This window comes from Orcinus orca, chromosome 17, assembly GCF_937001465.1.
Source record: "Orcinus orca chromosome 17, mOrcOrc1.1, whole genome shotgun sequence".
NCBI classification, from domain to species: domain Eukaryota; kingdom Metazoa; phylum Chordata; class Mammalia; order Artiodactyla; family Delphinidae; genus Orcinus; species Orcinus orca.
Window position 1 is genome coordinate 17,190,891 of NC_064575.1, and position 25,924 is coordinate 17,216,814.

Consider the following 25,924-nt stretch of genomic DNA (forward strand, 5'->3'; position numbering starts at 1 on the left):
AAGCAGCTGTGTTCAGGTCTTGAGCTTTCCTCCTTTACGTTTCCTGCTGTGAAAGCTCTGGGCTAGGAGGTCACCACGTACTAGGATGAATGGGCGCCCTAAGCCCGTTAGATGGCCGCCCTTGGACACGTGTTTCTCTGGTGCTGTTTAGGGGAGCAGTGTGGAGGAGAAGCAGGTGAGCCCCGGGCTCTGGAGACCTCAACTCTGCCTCCAAACAACCAACAAGGATTCTTCTCTCTAAACTGAAGAAACTCGTCTCAGCCATCTCTAAAACTCTAACAAAGGGTGCCTCGATGGTCTGTTTCCAGGTGTGTAAGACGGTCAGTCCTCCTTTTGTAGCCACCAGGCTTTCCCAGGGAGCTTGATGGGTCTATCTTTGGGCAGGAATGAAACACAAAGAGGTTAATTTTGGGAAACTGGCCATCCACACACACAAGTATTCATGGTGTCCTTTGGGGCATAAAAAAGCAAGACCCAAACACTGATGGCGAATGCATCTTTGCCAAGTCCTGGAGGGGAGCTTTCTGATTTACAGGTTCAAGTTCATTCCTCAATCCAGAACAACTTGTTCCTCTTCCTCTCCTTTCTGGATATTTGTGGAGGCGAATTCTAGGATTACCTAGTCATTCAGTGAACATAAAAATGGTGTGAGACTAAATGACTAACCTTTTTAGATCAATAAGAGTTTCCTGAGACCTATTTTTGAGAAAGGTAAATACTTGCTGTTTATCCATTCTGTGCATTAGACAGCATTAGGAAAGCACTAAAGAACAAAAATGACTTCTGGGAGGCAGGCAGGTGCCCAGAGGCATTGAGTTGGAGCCAGGGGGCCGTGTATAGTTAGGGAAACCACCCCCCACAGAGCTAGAAGATAGCCAGTTTCAGTTTGATGCACCACCCTGGGCTTTGGGATTTGCTGAACCTTCCTTAGAACGGCAGGGTTAATGCTGTGATCTCATCCTCTTTCAGACTTTGCTGGGGCCAACCAAACCAAGAGAGAAAATAAGTATGGTTAGTGGCTTGGCAACCGATAAGGTGGGTGGGGGACTGATACTGTGTCATTCCTGACTAGCTGGTTTCTTGCGTTTTGAAGCTCTCCTTCTCAAGCTAGGAACCCCCCAAAACTATACTTTCCAGCTTCACTCATACCTATAGTATAGACATGTAACCAGAGCCAGCTACGTAATTTGTGGGGTACAGTGAAAACGGAAAATGTGTGGTCCTTTATTAAAATGTAGGAGTGAAAGTTACAGTTAAAGGCACTAAAATAGAATTCATTTTTCTTTAAACATATTTTATTACTCATAAAATGTACTATGGGGTAATAGTGATACATTAATACCTACATAAATTTATAAATTGCAAAAAAAGTTGCGCCATGATTTTAAATAATATTCTAAGGAAGATACTTTATTAATGTAATATCTTGACTGATCTTAAGATTTTTCTAACTTGTTTTTCTAAAACTTCACTTATTACCTTCTCAGAATTTATGCTTTTAACAACATGATTTCAATCAATATAATCAAAATGAAGTCAGTTGCTCTTAGCAAATGTAAGATCACAAATAACTTTTCACAATTTGTAATTTTGAGAAGGACTTTTCTGACACCACTGCTATTGGCGTTCTTAAGAGTATTTTGTAGTCTCTGACAACACTGGGATAAATTTTTGATAAATTATTTTGAAATACAAATTTTAGTACATCTAGAGTTGACGATTCTTGCAGAACGAATTTTCTAAAAAGATTTAACTCCTCATACAAATCAGTTTTGTGTAAGTCTGAAATTAATTTTAAATGTAAATTTATACAATGACATTTTGATGTTTCCTCTGACAATTCCTATAATTTGTTGAGGTCATACAGGAAACCGAAAGTGGTCCTATGATTTGTGCATAATTCAAAACACACCTGTTCATACATTCTGTCACGGTATCTTCAAATACAAAGAAAAATTAATCATAAAATTATCTTCCTTGTTAATAATTGGTTCATCCAAAGCTTCATATGAAAAGAATTCTCTTTTCCATCAAATATGGCAATCTTAAAAATTTTTAACTTTCCTCTCTAACCCGGTGGCAATTTGCTTTGCAATGTTGCAGCAGTTTTAAAAACCGGATTCTAAATTCTTGGAAGAATTCCAATTATTTCCTAATACGCTTTATTGCAATGTCTATATGTACACAGCTTTTATTTTGAAAAAACGTAATAAGCACTAGCAGTTCCCATCCTGGTTCTCAGGCTGGAGAATCTAGATTCAATTCGATTCACTGTATAAATATTTGTATAGATGCTGCAAGAATGCACAGACCGCCTGGTTTCCCACCGTAATCCCTGCCCTACTCCATATGCAGCCCTCTCCTTCTCCCAGGGAGCGGCCACTGCCACCACAGCTGCTGCTTCTTTTACTGTCGCTGTTGCCATCACCACCACCAATCTGGGCCCAGGTCCCTGCCCGCTCCCACCTGGGAATTTCACAGTACCCAGGACTGTCCCCAGGTGAGGCCACGGGCACTGGGCATCCAAGCCAATGCTCAGGGTACACACTTCCCTCATGCCTGAGCCCATGTGTGCATATGCTGCCACCCAGTGCGTCTCCTCTGCACTCGCACATGCTCCATCGCCCCAGCAGGCTTCACATACAAAACTAAGTTCAAAGATAAGATTATTCAGAGTTTCAAGACAGCAGCAGCAGCAGCAGACCATTAAACCAAGCATGGGCCGCTTCTGAGAGAGGAGCCCTGTGCACGAACTTGCCAAGGTCACGCACCATAGAGCCACCGTGCATGTAAACACGGTCCCAGGGATCTGACACACCCCGGAGAGAGTTCGATTCAGGAGTGAGCTGAGCAGAGAAACAGGTGTGGCAGGGAGCCTTCTGTTTTGCCAACACAGTTGCCCGTGGAAGCAGTATGTTTCTGGGGTAGACAGTATTGCCACACCACTGCAACTAGAATGGTAGGGTAGAGGCAGCAATGTCTCCATCAAGTCCATGAGGGAGCATTATTCTGGGAGGGACTCCTGGAAATGTACCCTGGAGCCCATTTCTCTAGATCCTCTGGGGTCCTATGGGCCATCTACTATCTCTTAATAAATCTCTTTCTGCTTAAACTAGGTTGAGAGAATCCTTGTTTGCAACTAAGAACGCTGATATTCTGGTAAATGTTTTCTCCATTTTGCAAATGAAGAAACTAGGGTTCAGAGAGAATTTGTCTATGGCCCATTGAAGTAGTGAATGGTACAGTAAGGATTCAGACCCAAAGCCTGGGATCTTGGCTACTGCACTGCATCAGTTCTTCTTCATACAACATCAGAGAACTCACGAAATCATCCTCTATACTGCACCATAACTTTGTACCGAATATTCGTTAATTTTTTCCTTGAATAACATCTTTTTTTTAAACATAAGTTTATTTATTTTTGGCTGTGTTGGGTCTTCGTTGCTGCGTGCGGGATTTCTCTAGTTGCCGTGAGCGGGACTACTCTTCGATGCGGAGCGCGGGCTTCTCATTGCAGTGGCTTCTCTTGTTGCGGAGCACGGGCTCTAGGTGCGCAGGCTTCAGTAGTTGTGGCACGTGGGCTCAGTAGTTGTGGCTTGTGGGCTCTAGAGCTCAGGCTCAGTAGCTGTGGAGCATGGGCTTAGTTGCTCTGTGGCATGTGGGATCTTCCGGGGCCAGGGCTCAAACCCGTCTCCCCTGCATTGACAGGCGGATTCTTAACCACTGTACCACCAGGGAAGCCCCCTGAACGGCATCTTTTCCTTGGGGGAACTGCCTCTTCTGCCCTTGAAGGTACTGTCAATCACATGCCTTGACTCCTCCCTCAGTGAATGGGAGGTATGTGATATAGCCTGGGCCAATCAGAATATCCCATCTTCCTAAACACAATAATGGGTCCAGTGGTAGACTTTTGACTCAAGCAAGGTCATTCAGAGTCCCCTTTGGAGGATAATATGCAAATTAGTTGGGGTCATCTTTCTATCCGAATGGAGTAAGAAAGTAACAGAAAAAAGCAGAGCTGAAAGACACTCCTGATGATATCATTTGAGCCCCTGGATCTAGCCATTCCTAAGGCTTAATAAGTGAGGTGATGGGGCTTCCCTGGTGGCGCAGTGGTTGAGAGTCCGCCTGCCGATGCACAGGACGCGGGTTCGTGCCCCTGTCCGGGAGGATCCCACGTGCCGCGGAGCGGCTGGACCCGTGAGCCATGGCGGCTGAGCCTGCGCGTCCAGAGCCTGTGCTCCGCAACGGGAGAGGCCACAACAGTGAAAGACCCGAGTAACGCAAAAAAAAAAAAAAAAAAAAAAAACACGTGAGGTGATCAATTATTTTTACCTATGCTACTTTGAATTGGTTTTCTTGTCTCTAAACATTAGATACTTCGTACAGCAGAAGGGGCAGCGGGCTTGAATCATACTCTTGGCTACCACCTGCTGGCTGCTTCCATAAGTGCTTGCGAAGACTTACTCTGACCCGAAAAGCTCCTCACCAGGGGCCATTTCTCTCCCATTGTTTATTTTCCATTTCTGTTCACAGTGGAGGTCACATTGAGCAGAAATTACTGCTACAACCATCCACTGTACATATAATTCATGTATCCTTTCTTCTCTTTACCCTCTCTCCCCAGCCATGCCTGGCTCTCAAATAAAAGGCATTACCAACCCTTGTCAGAGACAGAGAAAGGTACGAAGAACTTCTCTTTAGACTTTTGACTGTCTATTCAACCTCTGGTAGCGCCAGAAACAACATGAAATACTGCAGATGATGTGATTCATTATAGATCATGTGACTTGGTCAAAACCAGGGTCTGGCTTTCTTCAGAAATATAAACTAAAAGGTACTAAAAGGAACCACGGAATTGATCTCCTTCAGTCTCAGTCAGTGTCAGCGTGTGTGGCTCTCACTGGGATACAAGAGACAGTTTCATAGGAACATGGACATGGAATTAAATAGCATGGAATCAGAAGTATGCCCATCTTTCCCAAATCTAATAAGAGGAAGCATCAGACAACCAGGAATTAAGGGTCAGTCTATAAAGTAACTAACCTGCATTCTTCAAGAATGTCAGTGTCATGAAATGCAAAGAAAGGCTGAGGAATTGCTCCAGATTAAAGAAGAGTAAAGAGAAATGACCACTAAACGCAATACGTGATCAGAACCGGTGCCTACACTGGGGAAAAAATGCTATAAATGTCATTACTGGGTCAATTGACAAAATCAAATTATAGCCTGCAGTTTGATAGAAAAATTGCAGCCCTGTTAAGTTTTCTGCATGTGATTATTTTACTGTGATTATAACAGAGAATAGCCTTCTTCTTAGGAAATACATACTGAAGTAGAAAGGGCATGGTTGATGCAACCAACTCAGTGGCTAAAAAAAAAATGTTATAAGCATATATAGAGAGGGTAAATGTGGCCAATATTCAAAACTGGTAAATGTGGATAAAAGCTCTACTGGAGTTCTTTTGTACAATTCTTACACCTTTTTTTTTATAAGTTTGAAATTATTTCCAAATAGAAAGTTTTCTTACAAAAGAGTTAGCCAGTCTTTTAATTTTCTTTCAACCCTCATGATTATGTCAAAGAGAAAGTATCAGTTTGGGATTAATATATCTTTAAAACTTTTCTAACACTTGCTAATCTCCCTTTTTAATAAAGAGAGCTCAGGCCTCTGGCTCAGTCTTTGGCAAGCAACAGTTACCAGCTAGAATTTAATACCTCAGTTTTGTTTTCATTGTATTTACTTTCTATTTGTGGGAAGTGGGGTAGCTGTCCTTGCGTGGTAAGATATACAATTACCTTTTAAATAGATTTATATAATTAGAAATGAGTTAATATAGAGAAATATTTATGTTTCATTTTAATGTAAAGTTAATAAATATTAATATAAAAGTGCAGGTAGGGCTTCCCTGGTGGCGCAGTGGTTGAAGGTCCGCCTGCCGATGCAGGGGACGCGGGTTCGTGCCCTGGTCCGGGAAGATCCCACATGCCGCGGAGCGGCTGGGTCCGTGAGCCATGGCCGCTGAGCCTGTGCATCCGGAGCCTGTGCTCCGCAACGGGAGAGGCCACAACAGTGAGAGGCCCGCGTACCGCAAAAAAAAAAAAAAAAAAAAAAGTCCTATCTTTACCCTCCAAATGCTACTTGCATTTTTTTTTGCTGAGCTGTGTTTCTTATTGTACAGCTGGTCTTGGCACTCCTGTGTCATGAGTCACACGGCAATGGGTGGTGGAATGGGCAATGGCCAGGAGGGCTCCCTCATCTGCGTACCTGCCCCACCATCATCACTAGGGACTGTGTCATTGTAGAGCAGCCACCCAACGTTCATAGTTCCAGTTTCCCTTCCTGTAAGATGAAGCCATCACAATAGACCCAGAATAGACCAAGAATAGAAACATTAGTGCGTACTAAATGTCAGGCAATTTGTGATTAAACGTCCTATCTTGGGCTTCCCTGGTGGCGCAGTGGTTAAGAATCCGCCTGCCAATTCAGGGGACACAAGTTCGAGCCCTGGTCCAGGAAGATCCCACATGCCGCAGAAAAACTAAGCCCGAGTGCCACAACTACTGAGCCTGCACTCTAGAGCCTGCATGCTGCAACTACTGAGTCCCTGAGCCACAACTACTGAAGCCCGTGCACCTAGAGCCTGTGCTCCACAACAAGAGAAGCCACCGCAGTGAGAAGCCCACACACCACAACGAAGCGTAGTCCCCGCTCGCCACAACTAGAGAAAGCCCGCGCGCAGCAACAAAGACCCAACGCAGCCAAAAATAAATAAATAAATAAATAAATAAATAAATAAATTTTAAAAAGGAAAAGAAAGAAATAGTTGAGGGAAGCAAAGCTGGGTGTTCCCATGTCCTGAGGCCCCAGCCCTGTCCCCAGCTCTCACACTCAAAGTTCCTGGAGCTGACAGTTAAAATACTTCCTTTTTTTTCTCATGTATTTACTCTCACACGATGCTATTTTCCATAAATCTGTAGGTGGGTTTTAGTTGCCCTTTGGTGAAAAAGCAGAGGTACTGGGGTTGAGTCAATGTGTATGTATGATCTAGTCCCTCTGCTGCTGTCATCATGGAATTCAACCTCAGGAGCAAGAGGAGAATTCCCTCTGCTTACAGGGGTCCCAGAGGAAGCCGTGGGACAGCTTCCTTGGTCTCATCCCAGGCTTGACCACTCTGACTAGCCTCCCTCATGCCACCTGAATCCACCTGGGCACGAGTGTGTGTGTGCCTCTTCTGTTCCTTCCTCCGTGGACAGCAAATGTCCTCCAGTCTTTGTAAAATAATCTTTATGTGTTTGAAGGTGATCACTAACCTCCTCAAGTATCTCTCCTCAAAGTGAATGTACCCACTTTTTCCATTCCATGCATAAAATAACACTTTCCAATCTATTCATCATCCTCTGAGCTTTTGTGTTGTTTTCTCCTGTCACTCTAAAGCTGTGGAATCCGGAACAGAATACGGTATCTTGAGGGTATGTGCAGTCAGTGCAAAAATGCTCAACATTCCTGCTTCCTTGGGAAGACTGACCCTCCTCTGGTCTGCAGGTCCCTCTGGACTCTCCAGGCCTGAGCAAATCTGTTCTGGGGGCTTTGGTTGTTCAAGTTCCATCCACGCAGCATTTTAAGTAAGAGGTAGTGCAGGAGGGTCCTCAGAGATACACCCTATAACTCCATAATTGGGGAGTCCAGCTTAGTACCAGGTCACTACTAAAAGGTTGACAAGTCCTAATGTTTCCCTAGGGAATCAAATTAAATTAAAATCAGGCATTCAGGTCATTCTGGAACTTGACAAACTCCTACCAAAGCAGCCTATTTATGGGAGGCTATTATGCAGAACGATATTAGGGACATTAAAAAAATCACAAAGATGCCCCTCTCCCCAGCACTAGGGGAGAAATTCTACACTGTGCCTGAAAATTTCAATTACTGAACACATATGAGCTTCTTTTTTTTTTTTTAACATCTTTATTGGAGTATAATTGCTTTACAATGGTGTGTTAGTTTCTGCTGTATAACAAAGTGAACCAGCTATACGTATACATATATCCCCATATCCCCTCCCTCTTGCGTCTCCCTCCCACCCTCCCAATCCCACCCCTCTCGGTGGTCACAAAGCACCGAGCTGATCTCCCCATGTGATGCTGCTGCTTCACTAGCTATCTATTTTATATTTGGTAGTGTATATATGTCAATGCCACTCTCTCACTTCGTCCCAGCTTACCCTTCCCTCTCCCTGTGTCCTCAAGTCCATTCTCTGTGTCTGTGTCTTTATTCCTGTCCTGCCCCTAGGTTCATCAGAACCATTTGAACACATATGAGCTTCTTTTAGCAATTCCATGTAAGAATCTTGCCCTGCCCACTTTGCAGGAATGCACTAATATATGGTGATATCCTTTAAAAACTGTAAAAGCAGAGAGAGGAGAGAGGGAGGTGGGGGTAGAGCGAATTTTTACACAATCTGTGTCTGAGGCCATCTCAGAACTGCCCCAGCCCCTGGCTGTCGTGAGGCAAGTTCAAGGACCCGAGCACCCACCTAGCAGGGTTAAAGATTCAGCCCCAGGACTTCCCTGTGGTCCAGTGGTTAGGAATACGCCTTCCAATGCAGGGGACATGGGTTTGATCCCTGGTCAGGGAACTAAGATCCCACATGCTTCAGGGCAACTAAGCCTGTGCGCAGCTACTAGAGCCTGCGCACTACAACAAAAATCCCACATGCTGCAATGAAAATCCCGTGTGCTGCAACTAAGACCCGACACAGCCAAATAAATAAATAAATAAATATTAAATAAATAAATAAATATTTAAAAATAAACTCAGAGTTAATTTAAAAATAAACAAATAATAGGGGAAAAGAGAGGGGTTTAAAAAAAAAAAAAGATTCAGCCCCAAATTTCCCAGACTCCCTCAGGGTTGAAGGGGGGTTGTCAAATGGCTGCATATTAGACAGTCTACCCAAAAGGCAGGAAAAATCTCTCTTAAACAGAGTTTTATGCTTGTCATTGGAGGCCAGTGAGTCTAGACTTCTCACTTTTTGCATGGGGAAACAACACAGAGGGACTGACTGGTCCAGGAACATGCAACAATTAGTGGCAGAACCAGGACTAAAATTGACCTGTCTTTCCTTGGCCATTTTGGCCCTCTTTGAAAATACTAGAGCAGCAAAGCACTAAATAGAATGGGAGAAATTCCTTCGTCTCTCTACCCGGACACTTGCGATAGATGGGGCACGCCAACCACAATTTTCTGGTTCAGCTCAGACGGCAGATGCAGGATGGGTAAGTGGGAGGTAGGGATGAACCCTGTGTGTGTACATTCCAACTCCTTTCTTTGCATTTTGGTTCCATTTAACAACGTGTTACCTCTTCACAGAGTAGTTTATATCATTGCAGGATGCCAAGAATGACATCAACATCTATTAAAACCTAATGTTTCACATTCTCAACTGTAAACATTAACATTGCTTAGTTTCCAGATATAAACTCACAGTCATTCTGAAGTTGGATGGTTTCTTTCCAAGAAAGTTGATGTTACTGTAATGAAATTTACCTAATTAATCTCCTTAAGGAGGGAAGGAATCCAATGATGACGGTTAATAAAGACCTCAACGTTCTTCTTGTAATCAGAGCAAAGCAATCTGTGGATTCGTTTTGGGAGAGACCATAACTTTCCAAATAAATCTTAGTAAAGCTCTGCAGACAGGGTTCTTGAGCTATTTCCCCACTTGGCTGGCTTCCTTTCAGCTTAACTAGCCCTGTGTAAACTCCTATAGGACCTCTGGATATACTTATATTCACCTGTGACGTTGGACCCCAACATCTAGGGTATTGTTCTTGGTGCCAAGAGCTCATATGAAAGGGAAATTTGAACCAGTCATTGAAGGAAACTCTTGGTTTGCCAGACTTCAAAGCCATCCCCTACCTGGGGCATCATCTGCATACCGTGTGCCTGGACCCACCTCCTGATACCTGCACAATGTTTTGGCTGCACCAAGCAGTGAATACGAACAGCAGCCGTCAGCCACCGCCAGGGTCTTCCCTGGACCCCAACGGAGCCATCTACATATACGTAACCAAGAATCTCTCCTTTTGGGGCTTCCCTGGTGGTCCAGTGGTTAAGACTCCACGCTCCCAATGCAGGGGGCCTGGGTTCAATCCTTGGTCAGGGAACTAGATCCTGTATGCCGCAACTAAGAGCCCACATGCAGTAACTAAAAATTTCACATGCCACAAGTAAAGGTCCAGCATGCTGCAGCGAAGATCCCGTGTGCCACAAAGAAGACCCGGTGCAGCACACGGTGTCACACCAGGGTATAGGAAGCCACAGTGGGGAGTAAGGAGAACATTCCCTGGTCTCCCGGTCCTGAGTTCAAGAGGACTGCAGAAGTGGCACCCACAGGAAAGAGTCTTCTGAGAGACAGCCTCTGTGAAGATGTTGAGGGAATGGGGGTGTTTAGGAACCCCGGGACCGGGGGTCTAACAGGTATGAAGGGAATCACTGGGTTGGAATCTTGGGATGTTAGGTCAGAGCAGTATGGGTGTGATGGTATGGAAGGGTTTGGAAGGTTATAGAAAAAGCTTAGGAATGTGGCAGGAATCCAGTTTTTCAAATTGGTACAGCTGGTCATGGAGAGGCAAACAGCCAGGGTAACTTGATCCTCAGCCCCCGAATACGGAGCTGGATCCGTTTAAGTCCTTGCTGATTCAGGACCTGACCGGACTGGGAAGGGAGGTGGGGCTGGGTTTACAGGTGGCAGGCGGGACAAAGGGTGTCAAGGCAGGTAACCTACCAGGCCTGACACTATCTCGGCAAAGAAGGCCATAGAGAGCCTCAGAAGGCTGGTGACCTGAGTAGAGTTTTGAAGAACAGAATCTCTCCGCCACTCCCTACCCCATCCAGGGAAAAATATTGTTTAGGTCTTGCTACGGTAACATCCTGGAGTAATTCATCCTATGGCAGTCATCCTGTGCTTTCTGCAGCCTCCACTATCCTTGTGAGGGCCCTGAAATCTGGGACTGAAAATTACAAATTTATTGTAATTTCTGGTCTCATCATTTATGTCCCAAGTGGGATTGTAAGCTCCATGAGGGCAGGGAACAGATCTATTTCCATAGATCAAGTTCCAGCACAATGCTTGCCCTCAGTAAGTATTTAGCAAAAGAATGACTAATTCTGGCAGATGACATTATTATGCTCAAGTATTCAATTCCTCCTTCCTTAGAGCACAACCCTTTGGGATTGGTCACGTGACTTGCTTTGTCCAACAAAATTCAAGTGGGCGTGACGCATGCCATTTCCGAGGAGCGGACTGAAGGGAGAATGCACGGCTTAGCTCAGCCTCTTGTGCTTCTGTTCTCTGTCACAGGGCTGCGGGTTGCAGGTAAGGGTTGCTCCTGCAGCCCGAGTCCCAGAACAGGAAGATGCTAGAAGCCACCCTATAGTCAGCCCACAGCCTAGTGCAGAGCTGTGGCCATTCCACAGCACGATGGAGACGTCAATGTCTGTAAGCCACCGAGTCTGGGAGTTGTTACCATGACAAAAGCCCTGAGGTTGGGGGAATAAATTATCTCCTGTTTAATTTCTCCCGAGTGCTGTCACAGCTGCTTTCAATACCTCCATCTTGCCAAAGCTGAGAGCAGATGGCAAACCCACCTGCCTTGCCCCCCATACCAGCAAGCGAGCAGTCTCTCTGCTGTCCTCTCCAAAAGAACACAAGTTTCCACCGTCCCAGAGAAACCTAATGGTTAACTGTCAAGGCCGTCTACCATGAAAAGTGGCCTGAAAGCAAGTTTACATATCATATTTTAAACATTTACAGTTTTAAAATAAATACAAGACTGAAGCCGGCTCCAACCCCCTCCCTGTCTTCACCTGCCAGTGAAGCATGTTCTCTCCAGTTCTTCAAAAAGCCAGAGTGGTACTCAGGGGCTGGAGGTGGAGCGTTGTCTGCAAGTGATGTGATTGAAAGCTCAGGGTCTTCTCCCTCTGCACCAGTCTTCGAGTTATCTTGGGAAGAACTTGGAATATAAAATGTACACAGACTTTGCACGGAAGGAAAGGCAGACCCAAAGAAATCCTGGAGACACCGTACTCTTCTCAGTTCTCTTATTATTCCCTGGAGCTACCTATCTTGAAGAGAGGTGAAAAAAATGTAGACAGAGCTATAAGAAACTAAGTAGCTAAACATCTGGAAACTAAACAAAATGGTTCATATTTTTATCAGACCCTGTAATGACATCCACCTTCCTGGTCTCAGCCTCCACCAATGTGCTGATAATTTCAAACTCTACCTTTCCAACCTCGACTTTTCCCACAGGGTGCAGATCCTTAGAGCCACTTGGCTGTCCACAATACTTCAAATGCAATATGTTTGAAATGAAACCTTGGGCATCCCCTTGAGTATGGGCTTCTTTCTCTTCAGTTTCCATGTTGACTGATGGTACCCCATCCACCTCCTTGTCCAAGCCAGAAACTGGGGATCTTGTTGGATCCTTTTCTCTCCCTCAGCCCCTGAATTCATCTCATTATCAAGTCCTACGGTTCTACCCCAAATCCTTCGTGGGAGAAAGCTGGCTATAAATAATTCATACCTCCATATATAAATAAAGGCCCTACTTACATTATCTCTGAAATGTCCCTAAAACTCCTTTTTCCTATCCTACTGTTAAGGAGGAAGAAAACTTTCCTCTACCCTTCTAGGTTCTTCTGGTTGGTATAAGACTTAAATCGACATGAGACAGAGTAACAGGAGAAAATTAGATTTAATTATGCACATACAGAAACCCCACACACATGAGAGGGTCAGAGACAGAAAGGTAAAATGAGGTCTATATGCCATCCTGAGTGAGAAATGTTATAGGAGCCTGGGGCTTCCAAGGAAAGAAGGTCCCTCACAGGACAATAAGAGGAAGAGCAGATGCTTGGTATCTAGATATTTGCCCTGCCATACAGATGGGACAACTTGGATAAAATTTGTCTCCAGTAATAACTCTTGGCTGGGAAAAATCCCCAATTTAAATTCTTGTAGGTAGTTAGGGGAGGGCCAGTAGTTTCTCTTGAACCCACAGGGTCTCGACTGCCTTTAGTTCAAAATAATCCTCCTCCAAGAGTGATACATTTGGGGAGGCTCATTCTGACCCCCATATCACTCATGGTCCCTCACCCTAACTGTCTCAGTTCATCTCAACTCCTGCAAAAATCTCCTAACTGGTCTCTGCCTCCAATCTGGCTGGCTGCTGCCCCCCTGACCTGCAGTCTATCCTTCAGACCAGAGTCCTCTTCCTAAAACACAAATCTGATGGTATCATTCCCTTCCTGGAAAGCTCACTGTGGCTTTCCATCGGCTAGAGAATAAAGCTCCACCTTTGATGGCTCATGGAGAACTTTGCGACCGGCCTCTGGGTATTTTCCAGGCTCATTGCTTACAGTGTCCAAGCTCTGAGCATTGGGAACATGCTGTGTTCTTTCTTCCTGGGGACGCTGTATTTACCTAGAGGACCCCTGCTTAACGTTTATGCCTCCACCCAAGAGACTGCCTCGCAGTCCTCTGCAAAGGCTGTCCTACTGCTCCCACCCCTCAAAGACTTGGGCAGCGCCCCTTCTCCCCCAACTGTCCGAAACTCTGCTACAGTCACAGCAGGATTGCTTCTCGTGTTGTGTTCACACGTCTGCCTCTCGTATCGAGCTGTGAGTGATGTGAAGGTGGCACACTTGCCTGAGTTATCGCTCTAAACTCAGGGCCAGGCACGCCGCATACATTCTGTCAACATCACAGAATAAATGGAGGAATGAATGTAGGAGTAAATTCTCTAGTCATAGCCTAAGTGTCCTTATGTGGATAAATGACTTAGCATATTAATTTTCCTATCTGAAACTGAAAGTCAGAATGAGAATCAACAAGTCAGGGCTTTTGCTTTTTTTAAGCAATGTTCCAAAGAGAAGGACAAAACATTATGCTATTGCAGCATGATTTCTAGAAGGACGATGGCATTTGTTGTAGGATCAGAACATAACAAATACGCTGAGAATACAGATACGCTGACACATAGCATTGATGTCCCAGGGCAGTAATGTTAAAGGGGACATAATAGGGAGCAAGGTGTTTAGAACCTAAGCTTGTTCCTTTGTCATGAGAAAGCATAAAAGCTTATTTGGCAGGGCTCCCCAGACTTCTCTTTTGTGAGGAGTATCGTCCCTAAGAGCATGAACTTTGGAGCCCAAACTCTCAAGCTTTGAGTCTCAGCTCCAGCACTTATTAGCTCTGTGACTTTAGGCGAGTAACTTAAACTCTCCGTGCCTCGATTTTCCTGTCTGTAAAATTAGTATGTTAATAGCACCTACCTCGGGACTTCCCTGGTGGCGCGGTGGTTAAGAATCCGCCTGCCGATGCAGGGGACACGGGTTCGAGCCCTGGTCCGGGAAGATCCCACATGCTGCGGAGCAACTAAGCCCGTGCGCCACAACTACTGAGCCTGCGCTCTAGAGCCCGCGAGCCACAACTACTGAGCCCGCGTGCCACAACTACTGAAGCCCGCGTGCCTAGAGCCTGTGCTCTGCAACAAAGAGAAGCCCTGGCAATGAGAAGCCCGCGCACCGCACAGAGAGTAGCCCCCTGCTCGCCGCAACTAGAGCAGCAACAAAGACCCAACGCAGCCATAAATAAATAAATAAATTTGTAAAAAAGAAAAAAAAATAGCACCTACCTCATAAGTTACTATAAGGATTAATGGAATTAATGCAGATAAAGTACTTACTACTTGGGATAACACAAGAGCTAGTTAAGAGATATATTTTCCCCAAAATGTTAGGATGCATTTTCAAAGTATCAGAGATGGTTAGATCCTCTTTCTATGGCATTTCTGCTACATAATCAAGGATTTTAGGTATTTTTATCATTCTTCATCATTAATTATTGTCCACAGTTTTACAAAATCCACACAATTTTCACAACGGCTATATGAAGATTTAGAGAAATAGAGCCAAGATATAGGACTTCAAGGAGTTTATCCCCAGCTCCCTTTCTCAATAACTAGCCTGCAGCTTTTGTTCAAGAGGGATCAAGCCCAGAACAGTGAGTGCAGGACACCCAGAGGCTCACCACGATGTGTGTGCCAGTGTCACTGTGCCATCTAGTGGACTCAGAGTTTAGCCGCTGTTTGGAAGCCCTCCCAGAAGAGCTGGATTCCAGGGAAGGGTTTAGCCATAACTGCTCTGGTCCGTCTGGCCAGCTTCCAGGTGATCTCATAACACCACTCCCTTGATGTGCACCATCAGTGCTAATCGTGTGGGACGTCCGGAATCCCTCTTCTAAGGTGACAGCTCTACCAATGCATTCAGCTTGTCCATCCCCCGTCACAACCATCTTCGCAGAAGTGGGCAGAGAAGAAAGGAATGAAAACGGACAGTACAGTATTTATAACTGCGAGAAAGAAGCCAGCCAACATTCACCTATGTTTTAATAAGGATCTACCAAACAAGCCAGAAAGCAAGACATGCCAACGCTTAGTAACTTTTTGACCTTCATTTCTGGCTTCAGTGCATCTTGGCACAAGGCAGCCTGGGGCTGACAAGGGCTGAGCCAACTAAGGCCTGAATCCCAATTTATTGAAGTGTTTTTAGAGGCGGCCAACTGCTCTCTGCAGGTGATTAAAAGCTTATCCCCAGAAGGCTAGTAAACACTCCCCCACCAATAACTCAGCTCTGGCGTGCAGGGCAAGGGGTATTGAACACCATAATGGGAGAGAATATCCACATAAAAACCCAATTAAAGGCAAGGTTTGCCTTTGAGGGGCATTTGGAGGCCCATAATCCACCTCGTCTTTATGTTCTATTCAGAGTTCTTGGCCACCGTGACCAGGCGGACCGATATTCAACTTGAAAGGCAATGGGTTTGATATCAGCAACTAACTGAAATCACTTGCTTGGGCCTCAGTTCAACACATTCTGGCCACAGACATGGCAACGGGTGGGTGTGGCTGTGCCTTGTCCAGGATGCAGGTACTCTGGGCGTTCCACGCATTTCATGGTCCTTCAAAATTTTAATACTATCATGAGAAAGAAGGAAGTCTCTGGGACACTGTTTATCCCAGAAAAATTCCAAATCAAGGAGAGGATTTAAGTAGGAAAAATCTAAAAATATTTCAAAAGAAAAGTTTCAAAGAAAAGGGAGTATGTAGTGAGACATATAGCACAAGGACAAAGTGTGGACTTGTAGGCAGAGTCCCGTTTCCCCCCTTTTTGGCTAGTCCCCAGGTTTAAACCTTGTTCTTTTTTAAAAAATGTTTATTTATTTATTTATTTTTGGCCGCACTGGGTCTTTGTTGCTGTGCGCGGGTTTTCTCTAGTTGCGAAGCTAGGGCTACTCTTTGTTGCGGTTCATGGGCTTCTCGTCGCGGTGGCTTCTCGTTGCAGAGCACGGGCTCTAGGCGTGCGGGCTTCAGTAGTTGTGGCACGCAGGCTCAGTAGTTGTGGCTCGTGGGCTCTAGAGTGCAGGCTCAGTAGTTGTGGTGCACGGGCTTAGCTGCTCCGCAGCATGTGGGATCTTCCCAGACCAGGGCTCGAACCCGTGTCCCCTGCATTGGCAGGCGGATTCTTAACCACTGTGCCACCAGGGAAATCCTAAAGCTTGTTCTTCTTAAAGGCCAGTTAGAGAAAATAAACTGAGTCAAGGCACCATTTCTTAAAAATGCCAAAGAGAAGCAGCTACTGAACGATGTCATTCATGCTGCAGAAGTTGAGAGGAGGGAGCAAAGTCTTGTCCCATGCCTGGTGACTAGCTGTCCTGAGCAGGGAAGGTCCGTTTAGGCTCTGCTGGGTGGCCCTTTGTGGACACTTGTCCTTGAGCATCTAGAACCCAGAGAGTAGGACCTCAGTCCACACACCCCAACCCCCAAGCCTTCACTCTACCCAACAAACAAGGCATGTCCTAGAGAGGTCAAGGTCCCTCAGCTAGTGAGTGGCAGAGTTGGGATTCAAGGTTCCAAAGCACATGTTCTTAACTTCATTTCATTGCTTTTGCAACAGGAACCTGTTTTGGAGGAAATTCATTCATTCAAAAAATTTTTGAGCTCCCATAAAATGGGAGGATATCATGGTGAATAAAATATAGCTCCTGCCCCCCAGTAGGTCTGCCATTCAGCAGAGAAAATAAACAAGTACATCAACAGTTACAAAGAAGTGTGGTGAGTTGCTCCAGGTGGGGTCGTACGCTACGCATACGTGACAGAAGGCATCCAAGTCAGCTCTGGACAATAAGGGAAGACTGTGTTAAGAAACTGGAATCCCAAAGGGTGAATAGAAGCTAAACAGGAGAGAGAGGGAAAGATATTCTAGAAAGGCCTCCAGACATGGGAGAATATGATAAATTCAGGGGACTGCAAAATTTGGACACGGTTAGAGCAAAGGGTGTCTATATGCACAGTGTGTGTATGTGTGTGTGTGCGCACGTGTGTGTGTACTGTGGGGGGTGAGAGGTGTGTGCAGTGGAAGAGTAGATGAGACCAGTGAAACAGGTTGCAACCAGATCATAAGGGTCTTGAACGTCATGCCAAGGAGTTAAAATTTCAGCTTGAAGGTAATGGAAAACCAATGCAAGATTTTTTTTCTTGATGTGGTTTAATACACATTTACAAAGAGAACTTTAGCAGTAGTGTGGAGCTTGAATTGAAAGGGGAAAGCAGTAAAGTTCAAGACGGTTTCAAAAAAGAAATAGCTTGTTTCCCTAAACAATATATTCTCCGTAAATATTGACTATTATTTGACATCTTTTATGGGACAAGGGTAAAAGTAAGGAGTCCTGAGCCACAAACCCTCTTGAGACCCACACTCCCTCCGTGGTTCCTGTGGGTGTCTTCCTGCTGCCTGGGACCCCTCCACCCTGGCCACAGTTGGTTGGACTAGGGTGGGCACCAGACCTGAGACAACCCATTCAGGACCTAGGGTATGGCTTGGGGCAAAACTGCCCATCAGGCATGACAATGACCTTCTATATTACTCAAATCCCATTATCTGAGGAGTTGGAACAGGAGACAAAAAAAGAGGCTTGAACAGTAGTGGAAGGAGCAGAACTTGAAAAAACTATTTGCAAAAACAGGATGATCTGGACATGGTAAGGGGTACTCATGCCGCTGATGGGGCACCAGAAGAACACAGACCTTTCCGTTCCCAAACCACGTCCATCCTGGGTGAGCCCCAGCTCTTCATGGTGCCCAGGAGGCTGGGCCCTGTGGCAGAGGTTCCTCTGGCCTTATTTCTATGGTGTCCTAACAACAATGCCCTTGAAGTCGAGTGAGTGCGCTTCTGTTCCTGGTCACCCAGGAAGGACGAGGAACACACACAGGCGTCCAGGGAGCCAGACCCCGGTGGGGATTTGTCAGCAGCGTACGGACTGTTATTTAACCTCCTATCGTGCGGTTTCCTAGTCCTGTCTTGGGAAGAGAAGTGTACGTGTCCACAGTCCTCATCGTGCGGTGACAGGGCTATGGAAGGTGTCACAGAAGCACCCTGAGCAGGGTCAGGAAAGCTTGGAACCCATTAGCCGCCTAGGAATCAACCTGTAGGTGCTGGGAAACACTGGGCTCCACCCTCGGGCCTCCCCTGGGGTTGGGATGAATGAGCACAATGGCAGTGACCTGTTTCCTGGCCACAGGGGCCCCACCCCCTCCCACTTCTCCTACAGACGCTGCTCTCACCATTTTTAGCTTCATTGCCCACGCCTCACTGAATGTGTATGGGGTGCTGGGCTGTTCCAACTATCTAGAAGTTCCAAGGCTGTAGATAATGAAGGGGAAGAAAGCAAGAGAATGTTCTAAAGGAGCTTGAGGTCTCTCTGTGGAAATGACGTAGACTCAGGAAATGGTGTGAAAATGTGAAAGTACAAATGAACATCGATTGAGCACCTATACTCTGCCAGGCACTGTCCCAGGCATTCGGGACATTATCTCTAGCCCTGATCACAGCTCTACGAGACTGGTAATATTGTACCATTTTATAATAAAGTACAAGATCCAGAGATGTTAGTTAACTTTTCTAGGACCAAAAACCTGTGGAGAACCATAGTACCTTCCCAGGAGAAGAGTAATATAATTGCAATGGCACTTTGAAAAGATTAATTAAGAGATGACATTCAGGGTTATCCCAAGGTAGAAGAAACCAGAGATTTTATACGAATCTGTGCAGAATATGAGACAGGACTGTTGTGAGAATAAGAGGAAGAGAAGGTTTGGAAAGAGAGACGTATGATCACCAAGGGGACAGAGAAAAGATGCTGTAAGAGCCGACCCAGTTTAAGTTCAGAAGAATGTTCACTGATGACTAATGGTAGGTACCATACTTCCTATTCAAAGCCCCACATCCTCTTTCAGATTGGGAAAAAATTTAGAAGGAAATATGCAAAGTTAACAAATGCGCCGAATCCGAACTAACTGTGGCATTGATGATGTTTGGACTGGCAAAGCCACAGTATAAAGCAACTTTAACTGTCTGCCCCAGCCCAGCCCTAACCCTATCCCCAATCCAGAGCTTCTGCTGGAGACAGAAGTTTAGTTGGGCACGGTTGTCCATGACCCCGTCTCCAGCCTATGCCTGTCAGACAAGGAACGGATGTCTGGTCCACCGGCCAGCAGCAAGTCAACACTCCCTCGAGACTCTGAAGTACAACAGAGAGACAGTACTCAGAGCAGAGAATACACCTGGCTCTGAACAGTGCCCACATCCCTGTTCCCATGAGGCTGGATGAACTTTGGATCTTATATCCAAGAAATTATCTGTTATACTCTTCTAAGCCATGGTCCTTTACACGAGGTATCTCGAGTGGAGCTCTGTTCTTCACAACCAGAATCTCCTCTTGACTAAGAGAGGGAGGCAGGTAGATACAGTCTAGGCTGGGAGTTGCAAAACGGCGGCCTGCAGGGCGGATCACAGACGTGTTTACTGTGGCCCACACGGTGTTGAGGCTGTTGTTTTCAATTGAATTTGGCAGCCTTCAGGCAGAGCATCCTCCTTTCAGTTTGCTGCAGCCTTTCTACTACCCCTTGTATTACCAGAGTATCTATCTGCCTTTCCTCATTCATTTCACATTACCTGCTTCACCTCTGTAATTAAATGAGCTTGTAATCTGTGATCTAGACCTGACATGGGTTGTGAGTGTGTATGTGTGGCTTGTGTGTGTGTAAATGAAGGCACCAATCATAGCAGTCGTAAAATAGAAAGAGTACTGGATAGCAGCAGAGTCCCCCTTTGTCTTTTCAGTCGTTTAAAAGCAAACATATTTAGTGGGCAAACACTGTTGGAGACAGAGGGAAAGTACGGTGTTATAATCAAATAAAAGGTACAGCCAAGTGTCCCTGACACAGTGCTTGGGGGCCATGAATGGATACAATGGCTGCATTCGCTGGGATGCTTTTGGATGCAAGTGGCAGACACCCAACTAAAACTAGATTTTAAAAAGAGGGAGGGGATCTACCTCATAGCATCAAAGGAAGAATTTCTGTAGAAACCAGTCTTCAGGGACAGAGGACCTTCAGGGACAGAGGACCTAGTACCACCAGACTTCTCTTTTTCTGTTTCTCATCACTGCCTGTTTCCTTCTGTCTCTTTCGTCTTGCCTTTATTTTGAAGAAAGATCTCTATCTCTGTCTCTGGGGAAAGGAAAATGATGCTGGCACCTCTAGATTTACGTACTCCAAGTATAGCAACCCCTTTGAAAGGAGAGCTTCTCTCTTCCACCACTTTGAGAACATGGCTGATTCTTGCAGGAGGATTTTGAATAGCCCCAGTTGGGTCAGGATCCAGAAGCCTTGAATTCTCCGACTGGCTCAGCCCAGGCTATGTACCCACATGTTTATGGCCGGGGCGGGGTGGGGTAGGGGGCAGTGGGGAGGGTGTCTGCTACCAAAAGGAGGGAGATGGAAGAAAGTTTGCTAGAAAACCAAAAACCATAGCTAGACAACCCACTACAATTTATTAAAATTCATTGTAGTTAAATGACTTTACTAAATACTATTTTGCCAGGTGAAAGCAAGCATTTCTGCACTCAAATGGTAGAATCTGGTCAAGCAGTTCTGTAGGTCCCACTAAACAATTCCCTGGATCTATCAAGCAAGGAGATGTTCCCACCCCTCTGGCCCGGGTTGCTAGGGCTTGAGTATTTCCAGAAAACAAAAACTTTCTTCCCATCCTTTCTCTATAGAATCTGCTCCCAAACCATCAACAGAAGGGAGTTATTCACACCTGTGCACGGGTTAATTTATCAGAAAACTTTTGCTGGGGTATGAAGTTTGGCAGGAGACAGGAAGGAAGGGAATGAAAGGCACTTTGGGGGTTTCTGGAGAAGGGAGGAAGGAGTCACTTGTGGGTGGCAGGTGAGAAGGTGCCAAAGGCAAATTCACTGTTTTGAAATTTTCCCTGAAGAGAAGGTCAAATGTCACTGGTTCAGGGCTTCCCTGCACCTCTGTGTTGGGAAAAGCTGGAGTGGGACCCGCTAACTTCAACCATACTCATGGCGCACAGAGTAGAATCCAGGGCACTGGGAGCCAGAACTCAGAAGGTTGCGGGGAAGGTGAGCCCAGAAAGCAGAAATCCAACCGCTCTGAGAGAGCAGAACAGGGAAGAATAAATTCCAAACGAGTGCGATAGGCCAGCTGAGCAAGTTGAAGGATGCGCCAGGAGAGTAGCTCAGACAGAGGTGAGCTGGGAAGAGCTGGTCCATGTGGACTGAAAGCACAACTTAATTTTTGAAGAGAGAATGTGACCACAGATATGGCTGGAGAGGCCACCCCCCACCCCCACTGAGAGTCCTGAAAGGGGAGGAGGAGAGTGAGAGTGGGTCAGCCTGTCTCCAGCCGATGGATGCAGGAGTGGGGGCCATCCTGCCCTGACCGCTGGGGATCAGGTGTGCAAACAGTCACACTCAGGACGATCAACGAAGATCATGTACCGCCATGTTTTCTTCTTGGCTCTGAACCTCCAGCTGCCCAAAGTTTTTCATCGTATGTTAGATGCACCATCATTTTACGTACCACAAAATAAAAACAATTATGCCAATTACACTGTAATACAATGCTTTCCTATCCCTTCGGCATTTAATCACTCAGAGGATTTGTGACTTATTGAGATACAGATTTTATTAATACATCAAGCCTTGTGCACCCATAAAAGGAAAAATGGAAGGGAAGTAAAATGGCTAAAATGGCTTCCTAAAGCTTTCTCATGTCTGGTGTCTAATTCTCTGAATCACTTTTAGATTCAGAGCCTTTGATGTTTCTGTTTTTTCCTACACAGTCATCCTCTACTTTCAACAATGTTGGTGACGCAGCACTTCTTAAAAGAGAATAAAACTGATACACGTATTCTTTCCACTAGAAATTTGAATATGGGCTGCATATCAGATAATATTAAGATATCAATGTTAGATTTCCTGAGCATGATAATAATCTGCGGTTATCGAAAAGAATGTCCTTGTTCCTAAAAGATACGTGCTGAAGTATTTAGGAGTGAAGTGTCATGATATTTGCACATCATTTTCAAAATGATCCGGCAAACAAATAAATAAACAAACAAAACCACCCCAAAAAACAGAGAGAGGAGACACAAATGTCTCTAAATGATATCATTAAGAAAATCTAGGTGAAGGATATCTAGGTATTTGTCAAATAACTTTCTAAGCTTTTCTGTAAGTTTAAAAATCTTCAAAAAAATGTTATGAGAAAGAAAAGTGTTCTACTAAGAAATCCACTCAGGGGACTTCCTTGGTGATGCAGTGGTTAAGAATCTGCCTGCCAATGCAGGGGACATGGGTTCGAGCCCTGGTCGGGGAAGATCCCACATGCCACAGAGCAGCTGAGCCCGTGCGCCACAACTACTGAGCCTGCGCTCTAGATCCTGCGAGCCACAACTACTGAAGCCCGTGTGCCACAACTACTGAAGCCCTCATGCCTAGAGCCCGCACTCCACAACAAGAGCCACCGCGATGAGAAGCCCACGCAGCACAACAAAGATTAATCCCCACTCGCCGCAACTGGAGAAAGCCCACGCGCAGCAATGAAACCCCAACACAGACAAAAATAAATAAAATTTAAAATAATAATAAAATAATTTTTAAAAATTTAAAAAATTATTTTAAAAAAGAAAGAAAGAAATCCATTCAGATTTTCTTCCAAGTTTTCTCAAGCTGTCAATACCAGTTTGGAGGGTTTTGGTTCCAGTGCTTTCTTGATTTTACCAGATGGATGTCAGTAGAAGTTTTCAGACAAGAATCATGACTCAAAATAAAATAAAATAAAATATTAAAAATTTCAAAAAAGGAAGGAGGAAAAAACAAAACAACAACAAAAGAATCATACCTCTTATTCTCCCCCTAAGTGGTCCTCACTTGTTTGCTGACTGAAGCATGAATGGCTGTAGTTTTCCAGGCATGTCACAGGAAATAACACCCAAATTCTTCTATATGCAGGCAACAGCAACTGTGTCGGAGCTGCTGTCTGGCTGGCAGTAGTTGTAGAATGAATCCCTGTGTCAGGGATGTTAAAACGTGAGGGTGAAAGGTGCATCTTAAAACTGAACAGTTGACACACACATCCATGACAGTTGGCAGTCATGGATCTCCTCGTGGACTAACAAGTTGGAGAACTGGTTGACATGTCAGTCTTTGCAGGTTTGGTGAGGAGAAGTTACGCCCCTTGGCATGAACAGTTTCTGGAATTGCATATCTGGATCTCTTGGCCCATGTGGCCCCAAGGCACCACCAGTCCTTTAGACCCTGCCTGAGGAACCAGCCTGCCTCTTCTCCCAGTGACACCTCTGCCTGCTGGCTGAGGGAAGTCGCAGTCAGCACTGTCTAAGAGGGATTTTACACCATGTGCATCCCTTGTAATAGGATGGTAACAGGGAATTGGAGGTCTCATCCTACTTCTATTTATACCACTAACTTATCTGGTATCTGAGAGTAACAATGTCTGTGTTGCTTGCTACCATCCTCAATAAATATTAAGTTGCTGCTACACCTTGTGGGATTGTTGTGAACAATCAAAGGGTGACCCCCCCCCGAAAAAAGTATGAAGGCCTTTGTTAATTACAACAAATTATACAGAAACACTAACCAAAGACATATGCTGCAATAGTAATGGTGGTGATTTCCGTGGAGTGAATTATGGGATTTCCTGCTTCCTTTATTTTTATTTGGAAATGACTATAGATTCAGAGGAAGTTGCAAAAAATGGTACAGACATGGCGCACGTGCCCTTCACCCAGCTCCCCCAAATGGCAAACCCCTGGTTTTTTGCTCACCTTTTTTTTTCTTTCCTTCTCTTTCTCCCCCCCCCTTCCTTCCTTCCTTCCTTCTCTCCTTCCCTCCTTCTCTCTTTCCTTTGCAATCACTGTGTTTTACTTGGATAACAAGGAAAAGAAATGATTAAGAGCAATTTTAACAATGTAAATTGCACCCACCCGGCCAGTACCCTCCCTAACCAACATCTGCATGGAGAAGGGAGTAGCATGGTCCAGCTGGGCCTCCCTCCACCCTTAGGCTGGGTGGTCTGCTACAGCGTTCTCAGGCTCTACTTGCACTTGGTCAGAGTCTCCTAAGTGTTGGGTGGAAGGCTGTCTTGCACTTCAACATGTCCTGAACGTCTCTGGCTGCCTGTGCTCCTGGTAGGAAAGCGTATGGTGATGCTGTTGCCACTGCTGCTGAATTGCTCAGTTCAGTGTGTCCAGGTCCCCACCCCCATGGTGGCCAGTGTCCTCTCGCCAGGGCAGTGGAAGGCTGCTCTCAGCCCCTCCCACTGGGATCATCCACTTCCAGCCTAGTTACTTTCTGTGCAACGCATTAAACAGACACCTCCTCTCAGTCTCCCAAGAGCTCAGGAGGAGCTTGGTGGCATTGTGGCTGACTCGCTGTGTGCCCCTTACTGCAGGGGTGACAAGAGAAACACCAAGTGACAGTCCTCATTTTCCTCCTCTCCATAGATATCGTGGATATCATCACCAGTCCTGCCCAGTGTGAAATTCCAGATGTTCTTATTGTCGTTCTGTCTTACATTTTTCTTTTCTTCCTGACTTAGATAGTTCTAAGGTTCTGGGATAACTTCTCAGGAAACTGTCCAAGAAGCTTCTTTTCTAAAAGTCACTCAGAACAAGACAGATAACAGCCACTGAGACATCAGAGCAGGTGGCAGCCTTGGAGGATGACTCCTCAGCCTTTGCCATGAACAGCGCCAGGCTGACGGCAACACTGGCCCCAAGCTACGTGGCTGATGAACGAGGCAGAATTTTGTTCCACAGACTCTGCAGGCTGGAGCCTTAAGAATCTGCCCACCCCCCAGGGGCTCCCTCCCACACACTAAAAATTGATTTGTGAAAAGGCATGGAGAAAAAAGGGAGTTCTTAATTTCATTGTAAAATACTATGAAGCGGTTTAGTAGGTAATCTGATTGAATCCCTAAAGTTTTGCAAAACCAGCAGGTTTGCTAGAGGAGATATCCAGCAGAATATTCAGCACATGGTCAGAGAGAGGCTGGGGAGTGCTTTGCCATATTGGCTAAGAGACGGCCTGGCATGTTGGCTAAGCTTGGACTCAGATCCTTTTGCATGCAAGTCCCAGCTTCAGGATCAAACAGCCGTGTGACCTTGGGAACAGTAGTCAAATCTCCATTTCCTCATCTGTAAAATGAAGCTGATAAAAGTACCTAATAAGAGTGATTTGTAAAAATCCAAATAACAAATGCTGGAGAGGGTGTGGAGAAAAGGGAACCCTCTTAGACTGCTGGTGGGAATGTAAACTGGTATAGCCACTATGGAGAACAGCATAGAAGTTCCTCAAAAAAACTAAAAATAGAGTTGCCGTACGATCCAGCAATCCCACTCCTGGGCATGTATCCAGACAAAACTTTAATTCAAAAAGATACATGCACCCCAATGTTCATAGCAGCACTA

General features: G+C 45.4%; 1 protein-coding gene across 1 annotated transcript in view; it reads right to left on the bottom strand.

The window, feature by feature from the left end:
- Positions 1–7,992: 7,992 nt before the first annotated feature.
- The window catches only part of C17H8orf89 (chromosome 17 C8orf89 homolog), a 56,655-nt gene continuing 38,723 nt past the window's right edge, over positions 7,993–25,924 (bottom strand). The window contains exon 5 of the mRNA XM_049700384.1: positions 7,993–12,123. The gene's annotated coding sequence lies outside the window, so the exon portion shown is untranslated. The remainder of the gene's footprint in view (positions 12,124–25,924) is intronic.